Source organism: Tachypleus tridentatus, chromosome 1 (assembly GCF_004210375.1).
Source record: "Tachypleus tridentatus isolate NWPU-2018 chromosome 1, ASM421037v1, whole genome shotgun sequence".
NCBI lineage: Eukaryota > Metazoa > Arthropoda > Merostomata > Xiphosura > Limulidae > Tachypleus > Tachypleus tridentatus.
Window position 1 is genome coordinate 134,487,232 of NC_134825.1, and position 14,141 is coordinate 134,501,372.

Sequence of the window (14,141 nt, forward strand, 5' to 3'; positions counted from 1 at the left end):
GCATTTGAAGTCAAGAGTTCTGTTTGAGACAACCCAGTGAGCTAATTTGAATGTTATAAACAAATCGTCAAGCGTTACCGAAAGAGGGAGTGTTAGAACAGAGAGTGACTTTTGTATATACAGATGATTATCAGAACTTTTCAAATATTCTTCGTTGTTTTGATTTTATAAAACCAAAACTTCCCTTAACCAATTGTTTATCTATGTACACAAAGCTAGGACCACATAACTGAACCTTAGCAATTAACGCAGAGGAATGATTTTAAGTACACATAACATTGGTTAATTGGAAGGTGTATACGAGAATAACGTATTGAATAATAAAATAATAAGACAAATTTATAAATGTAGGAAAAGGAAGAGAAAGCGAATTCCATTGGCTCTTAGGTTAATAATATTATTGCTGATCATTTTATCTATAATTTGTGAAGAAAGTCAAACGTTTTAATGAAAATGAGTACTAAAATATATCATAGAAACAGTTCTTGGTAATGAATGTTTGAGGTGTAAGAGAGAACGAACGTATAATCCTGTTTTGTTTGTTTTTGAATTTCGCACAAAGGTACTCGAGAGCTATCTGTGCTAGCCGTCCCTAATTTTGCAGTGTAAGACTAGAGGGAAGGCAGCTAGTCATCACCACCCACCGCCAACTCTTGGGCTACTCTTTTACCAACGAATAGTGGGATTGACCGTCACATTATAACGACCCCACGGCTGGGAGGGCGAGCATCTTTGGCGCGACGCGGGCACGAACCCGCGACCCTCGGATTACGAGTCGCACGCCTTACGCGCTTGGCCATGCCGGACCCGTATAATCCTTATAACATTGTTTAATATTTGTTATAAATTTCTTTCTGTTTAGAGAGTACTAGATAATACCCATGTACGGTTCTGTATGAAGTTACACTCATATTCACAAGCCCTTACTTTCTTACATTAATGTTTTTTAACTAGTCGTACTTTTTAACAAGGTTATTTTTCATGAAGTTATCTTTAAGGGGTTTGTTTTGAATTTCGTTACACAAGTGCTGTCTGCGCTAGCCATCCCTAATTTACCAGTGTAAGACTAGAGGGAAAGCAGCTAGTAGTCATCAGCACCCACTGCTAACTCTTGGGCTACTCTTTTACCAACGAATAGCTGGATTGACCCATACATTATTACGACCCCACGGCTGAAAGAGCGAGCATGTTTGGTGTGATGGAATCTTTAAGAGGATTTAGTCTTATGTATTTACATGTATCACTTATGACTGAGCAAAATTCTCACTGGTACTTTCTAAATTCTAACTTACAGGAACAACTGTTTATTGAAAATGTAACAGATCTGCGCAAGAGTTTCTTAAGTTTCTTTAAATCTATAAACATAATGGTTCGATAACATATACAATGTGTAACCACCTATCTGTGGCAGCATATACAATGTGTAACCACCTATCTGTGGCAGGTTCTGGGGATTTTCACCTTGGTCGAACTCAGCAAATAATTGCACACAAATGACAGTTAATGCCTTAAAACGATCTGCAATTTTATCGACTAACATAAAAATGTTTAATACACTTGCTAAACCAGAAGATTAATGTTTTGGTTAAAAAATATTTTGATGATGAATTACTACACGTCATCATTATGCCAATCAACTTTTAAGCCAATGGAGATACTGATTATCGTAAAGTTTAGTTTTCACTCCACCATGATGTACATTTTAATTATTGGTATAAAGCGTTTCGTATTAAGATGTTACACACAATACAGTTTTGTTGAAAGGTGATTTATATATATATATAAATGAAGGTTAGGCTTGGCCTCGTGGTTAGTATACTCGTACTGTGAATCCATAAATTCATGATTCGCGGCCCATTCCTTCCGAAACTCGCTCTATACTTTGAAGCCGTGGGTTCGCTAAAAGATGATCAAATACTACTATCTCACTACAAAAAGAGCACAACAATTGGTGATTAGTGCTGTTGACAAGCTGACTCCTTTTCTGTTGAAAAATATATCTATCTATCTATCTATCTATAGGTGTTTGGGTATATATATTTGTATACCCAGGAGGGTCAGGTACACTAGACCTCTTCCTTCTTCCATTACCTTGTTGGAATGAACTGACTAATACTGAAGTAATAACATAACTTTAAATCTGGTCCTTTTCAGGGCAATGTCCATTTACATTTTTCTTTCATTTTTTTATTTTTTTAAGTCTAGAACGTAGGTGGCTATTTTATTTTAGCACTATTTTATTATTATTATTTTAAATTTGATTTTATCTTAAAGATCAGATGTACAAGTTTAACGGGGAGAAGTGTTGGTCTGTTAAAAAATTAGAGACGCCTAAGTTTGTTTTGAATTTTGCGCAAAGCTACACGAGAGCTATCTGCGTTAGCCATCCCTAATTTAACAGTGTAAGACTAGAGGGAAGGCAGGTAGTCATCGGCAACACTCGGGCTTTTACTACTGAATGGTGGGATGAACCCCCATCACATTATAACACCCCCACGGCTGAAAGGGCGAGCATGTCTGGTGTGACGAGGATCTGAGCTCGCGACGCTCGGGTTACGAGTCGAGTGCCTTAACCACTTGGCCTTGCCGGGCCATAAAGCCTGTTTACGCAGATAGCGTTTTACGTAACTTTTTTGGCAAAATTTTAAAAAAGCAAACAAATATAAATTGTTTAACTACATTTATAAAATCAACAATCTTCTATACAATGAACGTCTAAACGAAAACAATACTGAAACTAAACTTAAACATACATGGAATACTGTAAAACTAATACAAATTAAAATACTTAAATAACCATCGATTTTTAATTTTAGAGATAAATTATATGGTTGGAAAATAAGGTAAAAACAACCAACACCGGCATTATAGTGTTCATAGTTTGTGTGGTTAAAACATACCAAACCTACACTAAAGTAACCAGTAAGTTCATAAGTTATTACTGTTTTTTATTCCGTATTTAGTCAAATTTTTAAATCGGCTTACTGAGTGGAATGGTCTATATAACTATTCTTGCTAAAGTTTGTAAGCTATATAATAGCTCATTATAGAGAAAAGCATAATTTTATTAATTTAACTACATTAACATGTTAGCTATTGTATCTGCCGTCGGTGATATTTCATTGTTTATTAAACCAACAACTTATTAGTTTATCCATTAATCCTAGTATACCTTAAATCATTTGACTAGTTTTCAAGGACTGCTTGATACTTACTCTGAGCTTTATGGGAAAGTTACAACCTCGGTGTGGAATAACTTAGAATTACAGACATTAGTATTACGGGTCTATTTTGGGTAATATACTCTCAGTCCAGAAAAGAGGAGCAAAACCCAAAGCATAGAAATGGCAGTAGCTTTATTGAATAATATTACTTCCGATTAAACCCAAACAGTGGCCTCGTTCATGTATCGGAATGTACTTTATATCGTGGAGCCCGGCATGGCCAGGTGGTTAGTGCACTCGATTCGTACTCTGAGGGTCGCGTGTTCGTCCTTGCCGTATAGGCGTTATAATGTGACGATCAATCCCGCTATTCGTTGGTAAAAGAGTAGCCCAAGAGTTGGCGGTGGGTGGTGATGAGTAGCTACCTTACACTAATCTTACACTACTAAATGAGGGGCAGATAGCCCCTCATGTAGCTTTGCGCGAAATTAGAAAAACAAACAAAACAAAACAATGTTTCTCGGCAACAGAATATGCCATTATTTGCATGATGATTTATTATCTTAATAAAAGGTCTTTGATGACTAACTGAATTTGATTCAACAGTGAATCTACACGTATCTCCATTGTGACTGTCGATCGAGTTTCGTTTAAAGACCTACTGCCATATCAAGACATCGTTCTTTGTTAAAATCATCCAGCTTTCGTTTTATTGTATATCAGTTAAAAACAGAGGAATTAAGTGGACAACGATTACAAACTGGCCATATAGTCAGGTTTACGAGGCTTTCGCCTGCGTCAAGAACCTCTGGACTAAATTTACAAGCTATTGCCTTTGTCAGTGTCATTTAGAACTACATTTACACGTACACAGTATATTTTACTTTTTTTTGACTAAGTAGTAGAATACACAGTTAATCTAGTTTTTATTGGAGAACCTTAACAATATTTGTCCTATATATTACTAACAGTGTGCATAATCGATAATCAAATATTTAATCCATAAAGTAAAACAGTTCATACTTTCTCATTTTAATACTCATGTTTTCACCATATTCATCTTCATCCACTAATAATGTTTAATTTCAATGAAGCATTTTTTAATGTGGTCGTATTTAAGTTGTTGACAGAAAATTATTCATTTTAAATATTTCTTTCCAATTTTTAATAATTAAAGAAACAACTTCTTATACCAAGTGTCTAGTTTCATTCAGTGATATATTGGATATCAATTCGTCAATGTATTTTGGCTTCGGTTCCGATATTATCAGCTACACTCTTCACATATGTACCAAACCAAGAATTTTCGTTTGTAAGACCTTTGTCTCCACTAGCTAGTCTTGCATCACTTTTATTATATTGAGAGCCAAAATAATAAAACAAGCCATTACTTTTTTTTGTTGTTTTCGAGCATCAACAGTGGTTTCTTCCTTTTCGGATTCTTTAGACTAGAAACATCAACCTCAATAAAGATGTTTTTCATAAATCTTTTCAAATGTATATATTTTTGGATACTTATTTTCAATTTAAATGTAATTATCAGTAAATGTTTCTTCCACTACATGTATCATTTTTGTGCTTTTCCCCAAAAAACGTTTAGAAAAATACTTCACGCTCATTATGATTGGACATGTTTATAAAAAGCGTTCGTTAGCTAGAACATGTATTAAAATACGACCCTCAGAGGCACAGTGGTATGCCTGACGACTCACACCGCTAAAAACTGGGTTTCGATGCCTGGGATCGGCAGGGCACAGATAGTTCTTTGTGTGGCTTTGGGCTTAATTCTAAACAAACAAACAAAAAGTAACAAAACGTTAATTTCAAAGACACAAGTAATTTGTATACTTGTAATATTGATAGGCAGTTAAGTTACTCATGATTCCTGGGAGTTATTTCATCATATTCATAAGCTGCTCAAGAATGTTCTTAGTGTCTCATAAAATGCTCTGAAACATGACCTAAGAGCAACTCATACGTGCGGGAAATAGTTTTTGCTAATAATAATAATAATATATATATATATATATATATATAGTTCCAATAAAAAAAAGTAAACAATGTAGTACTTTCTTGTCATGTTCAAGTTTGAAACTCTCATGTTTTGACTAACAGAATATGTTCCAAACTAAATGGTATTTTCTTTCAATTTTTAAAAGCATAATAGATGATCGCAAGTTTTTGTTCCTTCACATAATTTAAGTGTTTTGTATATCACAGATATCAAAATATAGGCTTACATTACCATTCATACAATTATATAGTTGAAATAATGCTGATTAAAAAAAAAAATCACAAACACACTCTTTTAGACATCACAGCCTTAACGAATAATGTTTTACTATAAAAAAGTAGGCTGCAGGATTACTGTCAACAGTGGAGAAGAAACAAAGCATCACAGACCAGCGAAGAACAACTCACCGAAGAACAGCCAGTAGTTCCACCACCGAGACCACGTTTTTCAATTGCACCAATGGGCTTCAAGTGTGTAAACAAGTTCATGACGAAGTTACCACCTGATCTACAAGACTGCAGCTAACAGTTTCCACGTATACCACCAACATAGTTCACCAGTTTGTTTGTTTTTTCCTTTCTCTTTCCCAGCTACTTCCGGGCACGGTCTGGGTAGATTATTCGGCGCCCAGGCCGTGAAAGTGGGTTTTCTCGGGGTACTCCCGTTTCCCCCCACAGCAAAATCTCTGGCATCGGGCCTGTAGGTCCCAGCCTCATTCTGAAAAGGGCCGTTTACCCAGTCACAGGGTATCAAATCAATCATAGTAAATTAAAAAAAAAATCAATTCGCCAGCTGCCAGTGTACTCCGTCCTCGAGCCAAGGTCTGGCTCACTTCACTTTCGCTGCTCTCGTCCAGTTCACCCGTCCTTCCTCTCACTCACAAATACCCCACTCCATTTTCGAAATATTAAAAATAAAGTAAAAATTCCACGGATATTTAAAAAAAAAATTCTCATGTAAGGGGACGAAGAGGAAGTACAACGTTCCTGAACACCCCAGTTGGAGAGAGAACTCTTCTGATTTCTCTCTCTCTAAACTAAACCCCTGCCACGTTAGTTTGCGTTTGCGTTACTGTCAACATACACGGTAGTCACATAAAGCACTAATGGATGTGACGAGGCTCCAGATTCGTTTAATATAACAAACTGAGAGTATCAGAAGTTGTTGTTTCTGCCCATGGTTACACAATGGACTGGCTGCGAACTCTCCACAGCGGGAAATGAAACACCAGATTTTTATGTTGCAACTCCGTATGCTTACCAATAACAAGGGAACTTCATGGATACAAAAAACAAAGTCTCTCATAACTTTACAAATTTGATAAAGTTAATTTATGATAAAATTACTTTTAACTCAACGTATTCTTACGTTTTCTACTGTGGATTTTTATTTCTTTAATTTTATAACATAATTAAATATTAACACAGTATCTTGCCCTTTACCACCATACCTTGTTCGCAGGGAACGGATGTGACAAGCCCAACGTGACTTTACTCTGAAACAAACAGTTAACACTTTTTTTATTCATTAAATTAGACAAAGCTTTTTAAGGAGCAAAATATTATTAGACAGTACATACATTGTTACACATGTTTATTACTGTATATTGTTTAGTTTAAACCTCTTGCTGTTCTATCCACAATTTGTTGTAGAACTCAAACCTTCAATAACCTAATGCTAGTTTTGAGGAAAGACAGTAGCCCGAATGTTAACTGTACTAATGAATACATCTTTTGTCAACTATATATATAACAAATTGTTGTTGTTTTTCCTGATTTTCACAGGTCAAGATATTTATGTCAACCTTTATAACAAAATGAAAATGATGTCAGCTCAGTGTTTGATAAGTCAGAAGTTCAGTCAATTCCATTTATACAAATAAATATACGTACATCACATAACAAACAACAAACAATAGTTACCATCATTGCTGACTATCAACACCGGTAACTATACTAGCTGCTACTGTACTGTCATATACAAGTCAGAAAAACAAATCAGATGAAATTTAGCAGAAAGGGGCTCTATAAACATAATTAATTCAACATTTATTGCAATTCGTTAATTTGTTATTTATAGTACTATACGGACAGACATAAGGCAAGAACCAGGAAAAACAGCCAAACATAACTTTGTCATCCATTAGAGTATCTTCGCCTATGGAAAACCAGTACAACTGATATCACAAACAATATAACTCTGACAATACTCACTGCAATGTATTATACTCCAAGTTACTCCTTTTGCTGTTTAAGAGAACAACTCTTTTCTTGTACGAATGGAAGTCTAGAAAACCGATCATATTCATAAGTAATTTTATGTGTGAAATGAAACATCAAGTCACATACATTAACACGACGAATTTAAAGAAGGTTCTGAAATAAACATTGCATTACAGTCCCCAGGAAACCATTGAGGGTCATGTTGTCGTTAATCGCTTTTATTATGATATATAATATCCCTAGCTGTCCACTATAAAGTTAGTAACATAAATTATTCTACGTATGTTTTGTCGTGAAACTCAGTTTGTTAGCTTCAAAATAAAGTGTATGTATGTGCACAATCCACTTTAGCGCTAAGATATTGTTGCTGTATTAACTGATGAACTTTTGACACCACTCTATATGAAGAGAACCTCAAGTATCTTGCACTGAAGAATTACTGTATTACTTCATTAGGTATTACAGACTGCGAATCACCATAATTATTCAGTCATTTCAGACTGGTCTGTGACATATATTTTGAGATGTATTCTCGTCACAATTGGCTCTAACCAATGACTGAACTTATCATAAGAGACTAGTGAACACTTTAAAGACCCAAACAGCTTACCTTAATAAGTCTTAAGAATCCATGCTGCTCATCACTATGAAAACTAAGCCTAATAGTCAATCTCTCTTGAAAGCTGGAGGTAACCTGTGAAAGCAAGTAAGATAAACATGCTGAGAATCTCTTGACCGCAGCTTAACTACCTCTGTTGAAAATGCATACAAAGTCCTTTGCATTTTTAGAAAAACGCTATCGTCCAGAAGAAGACAGCTTTCTAAAAACTTTGTCTCACTTCAATTTCCGTTTCTTTCTCTCAGTTGTAAGTATTTTATAATCTAGGGGAATTTGCTGTCTCAACAAATTAGTTTCAAATCTTCAAAAGAAAGTACAACGGGAAACATTAGAACATATTTCGCATAGCATATGCTAACACAAATCCTTGGTAAAGGCACCATTATCGTAATTTACACAAATATAAACACCTTAACTATTAGGGCCACAGTTACGATGTATGCAGACCATATAAACAAACTTGAAAAAATAATATAAACAGATGTTTTTCTTTGACATAAAGTATCACTTTATTCCTATCAAAATATATATATATATATATCAGTAAGAAAATATGACACGTGATTTTGTTTATGTTTGATGATGTGGCCATTCTTTGTATACAACAACATAAGTCAAACTGTAAGCAACTACATTGATCAAAGACCAAGGCTATACCGCTTACAAGACGTTCACGCCAAGAGATTAGTTTCATTCTTCAAAAGAGAACTAAAGTTCCCAATTTTTTTACTGTGCATTTTCCAGCAGATCAAATGTCGTTGTAAGTAACTTTATACAGAAACAGCACATCTGCATTAACTCTAACTATAGCATAATGTTGCGAAGTTCACAGCTGGCTACAACTTCTTCACATTGTGATTAACTAATGACAAAGAAACACTAGTATTAAAAAATAAAACAAACAAATCTGAATACATCAAAATAAAGACACTTTTCACGTTATGGAAAAGTTACATCTATGATACTTGTCTGTTAAAATATCAGCAACTGTAATCAGCGATTTGCTTTTGGTAATTTTCATATCTTTTAAACCAAATTGTTCTTTCTACAACGTTTTACCAATACGTAAATATTTATTTAGTTACGTTACACAACACACAGCAAGTCTTGTCTTATAGCAAAGCCTTCTTTGGCTATCTGCATGAAATCGAATCTAGAATTTTACTATTGTAAGTCTGCATACTTAAAGCTGTCCCACAGACAAACCATAACAAGTTTCGTAAACATTTTTCTATGACAGTTTCAAATATTTAAATATTCGCCGACATAATATAGTTAAAAGGTAAGCGTAATTACTGATCCAGATATTTCATAAATTCAGAGTAAGAATAAAAACTAGATAAACGTACGAACAGTCATTTTACTTAATCTTTAACTTCTCCCATTTAATTTGTTTATGTAGTTAAATATGAAAATTAATCAGAAGTGTTTAGAATGACAAAACATTTAGATTTGTTATCTTATGCATTTGATAAAATAAAATTTCAGCCTTTCACTTCAGTGAAAAAAAATCTGTGAATGTTTATCTACCAAAAGAGACTTGGTGTCTGTGTGGTTTGGTTTGGCGTGTTTCGAATTACGCTCAAAGCTATTCGAGGGCTATCTGCACTAGCTGTCCTTAATTTAGCACAGTAAAACTAAAGGGAAGGCAGTTAATCATCACCATCCACCGCTAGCTCTTGGGCTACTATTTTACTAACGAATAGTAGGATCGACTGTCACATTATAACGCCCCCACGAATGAAAGGGCAAGCATGTTTGGTGCGATGGGGCTTCGAACCCATGGCCCTCAGAATACGAGTCGAGGCCTTAACTACCTGGCCATGCTGGGCCTCGGTATCTGTATGAGGTAGGAAACTTATTTTTAATATTGTAAATTGGATAAAAAGAAAATATTTGGCACTATTTTCGATGTCTAGGTTGCTGGACCAGACTCATAACCTTACCCTAGAACATGAGAGCTAACACGGAGAAGTTAATATGTAAATATAAAGTAAAAAGATATAGCGATTAAATATGGTTGAAATGTTTTATATGTAGTTGTGAATGTTGTGGTTTAAAGTGTAGCGTTTCAGCTAAACAGGTAAATCAAGGGTCCAGATTGGATGAGGAAAGAATATATTCGAAGATATCCAAATGGACTTAACTTACCGGCTGAAATGAATATTCGCCAATTGATTACTGCATTGACAGCGAAACATTAAAAAATGTCACGATGGTATTATTATCTTAAAGAATGATGATTAATGTCATATATATAAGAAATCTTCAATTTCACTATTTTTCGAAATCAACAGTACGTACAAGATGATTTCCCTAGCGATTTAAAATTTAAAAAATAGTATTTCTATAAGGAAAAAGTAAATATAAGAAGGATGATACAATAACAGTATAGCACCAACATTATATATAATCCGTGTAGATTTCATCATGTAATATTTTCATTATTATTTAGTTGCTTTTTCCCAGTTTTAAAAAAATTCTGTTTGGTTGTTTTTGAATTTCGCGTAAAGCTACACGAGGGCCGTTTGCGCTAACCGTCCTTACTTTACCAATGTAAGACTAAAGGGAAGGCAGCTAGTCATTACCACCCACCGCCAACTCTTGGGCTACTGTTCTACCAACGAATAGTGGGATTGACCGTGACATTACAAAGCCGAACATGTTTGGTATGACGTGGATTCGAACCCGCAACCCTCAGATTACAAGTCGAGCGCCTTGACCATCTAGTCATGCCGGGCCTTAAATATTGTGCTATAAATTATTCATCGCGATCTATCGGAATAACCCTAAAATCACTGGTTTTCGGAAAAATCATATCTGACATTGATGTCATACGTTTACATCTGTTTGCCCCTTTTAATTGTTTTTTAATTTATCGCAAAGCCACATAGAGGCTATCTGCGCTGGCTATCTCTAATTTAGTGGTGTAAAACTAGAGGGAAGGCAGCTCGTCATCATCACCCAACACCAACCATTACCCTACTATTTTACCAACGAATAGTCGGATTGAATCTCACTTTATAACACTCCAATGGCTGAAAGGGCGAACATGTTTGGTGTGACGGTGATTCGAACTCACAACCTTCAAATTGCGAGTCGAGCACCATTACCACCTGGCCATGCCGGGTCTGGAGCACTTTTTAAGATTCTAATAGCCATACGATTTTGTTTGTTTTACATTGGGTACTTTCGTGAGCAAGTAAAATACGCTGTGGATACCTTCTGGTATTAACATGTTTTTTTTATACCAAATGAAAGGATATCACTGATATAGGTAATAATACGTCCCTTCAGCTGAGCGTCAGGCAGTAATTATAAATGCTATATGAATTTAACGTCAATACTTAGAATATATATCACGGCTTAAATTACTGTGTTTAACTCCTATAATTATGAGGAACATCTGTTTATTCTGGTATTCGTTGTACCAAATTGGGATGTTAGTTAATATCCTTATGAGCAGCATGTGGAAAGTTGTGAACATGATTGGTGTGATGGGGATTCGAACCCACGACCCTCAGATTACGAGTCGAACATCCTGTTTTTGTTACACTCATCCAAGATAGGAGATAAACCAAATATATACATCTACACTGCTGGCCAAAATCTTAAGGCCAATGAACATAAAGAAAAATATATAGTTTTCGTTGTCAGACTCAACCAATTATTTTAGTAGAGCTTCGAAAGATGAAAATAACAAAAAGGGAAAATAAAAATAAAAAAACATTTTTAGCATTTATTGGGAGAAGTGTGAATACTATGAAATTAGCCTAAATACTAGCTGGTCAAAAGTTTAAGACCATACTGAAATAAAGCGTTAATCGGTAAACACTTAACGAAATTTAGTCATTTGTATTCAAGCATTAGCGTTGTCAACATCTCCCACTGACATCTCCTGTGTCACATTGAGAAAAACATGGCAAAGGTTAAAAAGTTGACAGGGTTTGAACATGGAAGAATTGTCGAGCTGCAAAAGCAAGGCCTCTCTCAACGTGCCATCGCTAGTGAGATTGGGCATAGTAAAACTGCTGTTGCAAATTTCTTAAAAGACCCTGAGGGATACGGAACGAGAATTTCAAGTGGTCGGCCCAAGAAAATTTCGTCGGCGTTGAGCAGGAGGATTCGACGGGTTGTCCGACAAGACACCAACCGATCGTAGAAACAGATTAAGGCCCTTACGAACGTAGAATGCAGCTAAGGAACAATAAGACGGCATTTACGAGAGAAAGGCTTTACAAACCGTAAACGTTTTCAACACAACGCCTCCTTTCACACCACGAAACAGCTCGGGAAAATTTGCTGAGAAGCACCAAACATAGGACGTAGAAAAGTGGAAGAAGGTTTTGTTCTCTTATGAGAAAAAATTTAACCTGGATGGTCCAAATGGCTTCCAACGTTACTGGCACGATAAGGATATCCCACCCTAGACATTTTCTACAGGACACAGTGGAGGAGATTCCATCATGATCTGGGGTGCTTTCTCCTTCCATGGAACAATGGAGCTTCAGGTTATACAGGGTCGTCAAACAGCAGCTGGCTACATTGGCATGTTGGAGAGAGCATCCTTATTGACTGAAGGCGCTCGCTTGTGTGGAAATGACTGCCTCTTTCAGCAGGACAACGCTGCAATCCACAATGCCCGTAGAACAAAGGATTTTTTCATGGCGAATAACGTGATTCTTTTGGACCATCTATTGTGTTCGCCCGAACTGAACCCCATTGAAAATGTTTGGGGTGGATGACAATGGAATACTATAGAAAGGATGTCAATTCCAAACAGTGCATGATCTTCGTGAAACCGTCTTCACCACTTAAAATAACATTCCAGCCAGCCTTCTGCAAACGCTTATATCAACCATGCCAAAGCGAATGTTTGCAGTTATTCGCAATGACAGCTGTGCAACTCACTACTCAGACCTCTTGTTGGGCATTTCCTATCCTGTTTGGACTTCTTTTTGGTATGGTCTTAAACTATTGACCTGCTAGTATTTAGGCTAATTTCATAATTGTTCACATTTTCCCTATTAAATACTAAAAAAGTTTATTTTTATTTTCCCTTTTCTTATTTTCATCTTTTGAAGCTCTACTCAAATAAGTGGTTGAGTCTAACAACGCAAAATGCATATTTTTCTTTATGTTCATTGGCCTTAAGATTTTGGCCACCAGTGTAGCTGCCAAACTCACAAACAAACAACGTTTCGTATTATAAAGACATTATAGTATTATATATGAATGTCTTACTTTAATTCAAAGTAATTTAATACATAGTTTTATCTCCTTGTTATTCCGCCACACCAACTTCGACATACCATTGAATAAATGTTTGTATTCGGTTCTTATACTTAAATTTTAACCAATCAAAATAAATTTTATTCTTACGTTTAGCTGTACAGCAGACAGGTTTGGTTTAGCTTTACCATTTCTTATTAATTTTCTCGATGTGAAGATCACATACTTGACCAGTGAAATGGCATAAAGTATAATCAGTTGTGATTTTTCTATACTGAAATATCCGGATACCGTGGTTTTCTTGTGTGACCATTTGTAAAATATTCAAACAAACGCTTAACATAATTCCAAAGAATCTTTGTACTTTCACATTCAAAATAAATACATTCAGTTGTTCTACTAAAATTTTCACAAAGATAACAGATGTCATTATCAATAAGATTGATAGTTTGAGCTTGACATTGTTTATTACAGATTTATATAGTAACAGATAATCTACATCAGCCATTATGTTTTCTTTATACTTTGATTATAAAATCCGCTATATATATATATTGCCACTGTGGAGCAACAACAGAATTGAAAAGAGGATACCAACCAATTTTCATTATTATTACTCACCATCTGGGCATACCAGGCCTACCCCTTTTGAAAACCTTTGGCATCTGATAAATGCTTTCGGTTGATTATTGTCGAGGTTGTAGCATGCTCATCTGGGAAACTTTTGTGGGTTTTTAAATAATGTTGTAAGGGGAGAGATCTTCAAGTAATTATTAATAATCATTAGTTGACGCCCCATATATAAGGAACACTAACAACTTTTAAAGAACATTCTGAATTCTACAATATTGCCACGAGAATCAATTTGAATACTGTATTGAAGAAATTCC

General features: G+C 35.4%; 1 long non-coding RNA gene across 3 annotated transcripts; it reads right to left on the minus strand.

The window, feature by feature from the left end:
• Positions 1-999: 999 nt before the first annotated feature.
• On the minus strand, positions 1,000-8,473 carry LOC143224806 (uncharacterized). Of its 3 annotated transcripts, none has more exons than XR_013013456.1 (3): positions 8,011-8,473; positions 6,629-6,673; positions 1,000-4,951 (listed from the first exon to the last, which is right to left on the minus strand). It is a non-coding gene; the product is annotated as an uncharacterized LOC143224806 (long non-coding RNA). The 3 variants fall into 3 exon arrangements; XR_013013455.1 differs by having other exon boundaries at positions 5,586-6,673; XR_013013453.1 differs by lacking the exon at positions 8,011-8,473 and adding an exon at positions 7,392-8,002.
• Positions 8,474-14,141: the final 5,668 nt, after the last annotated feature.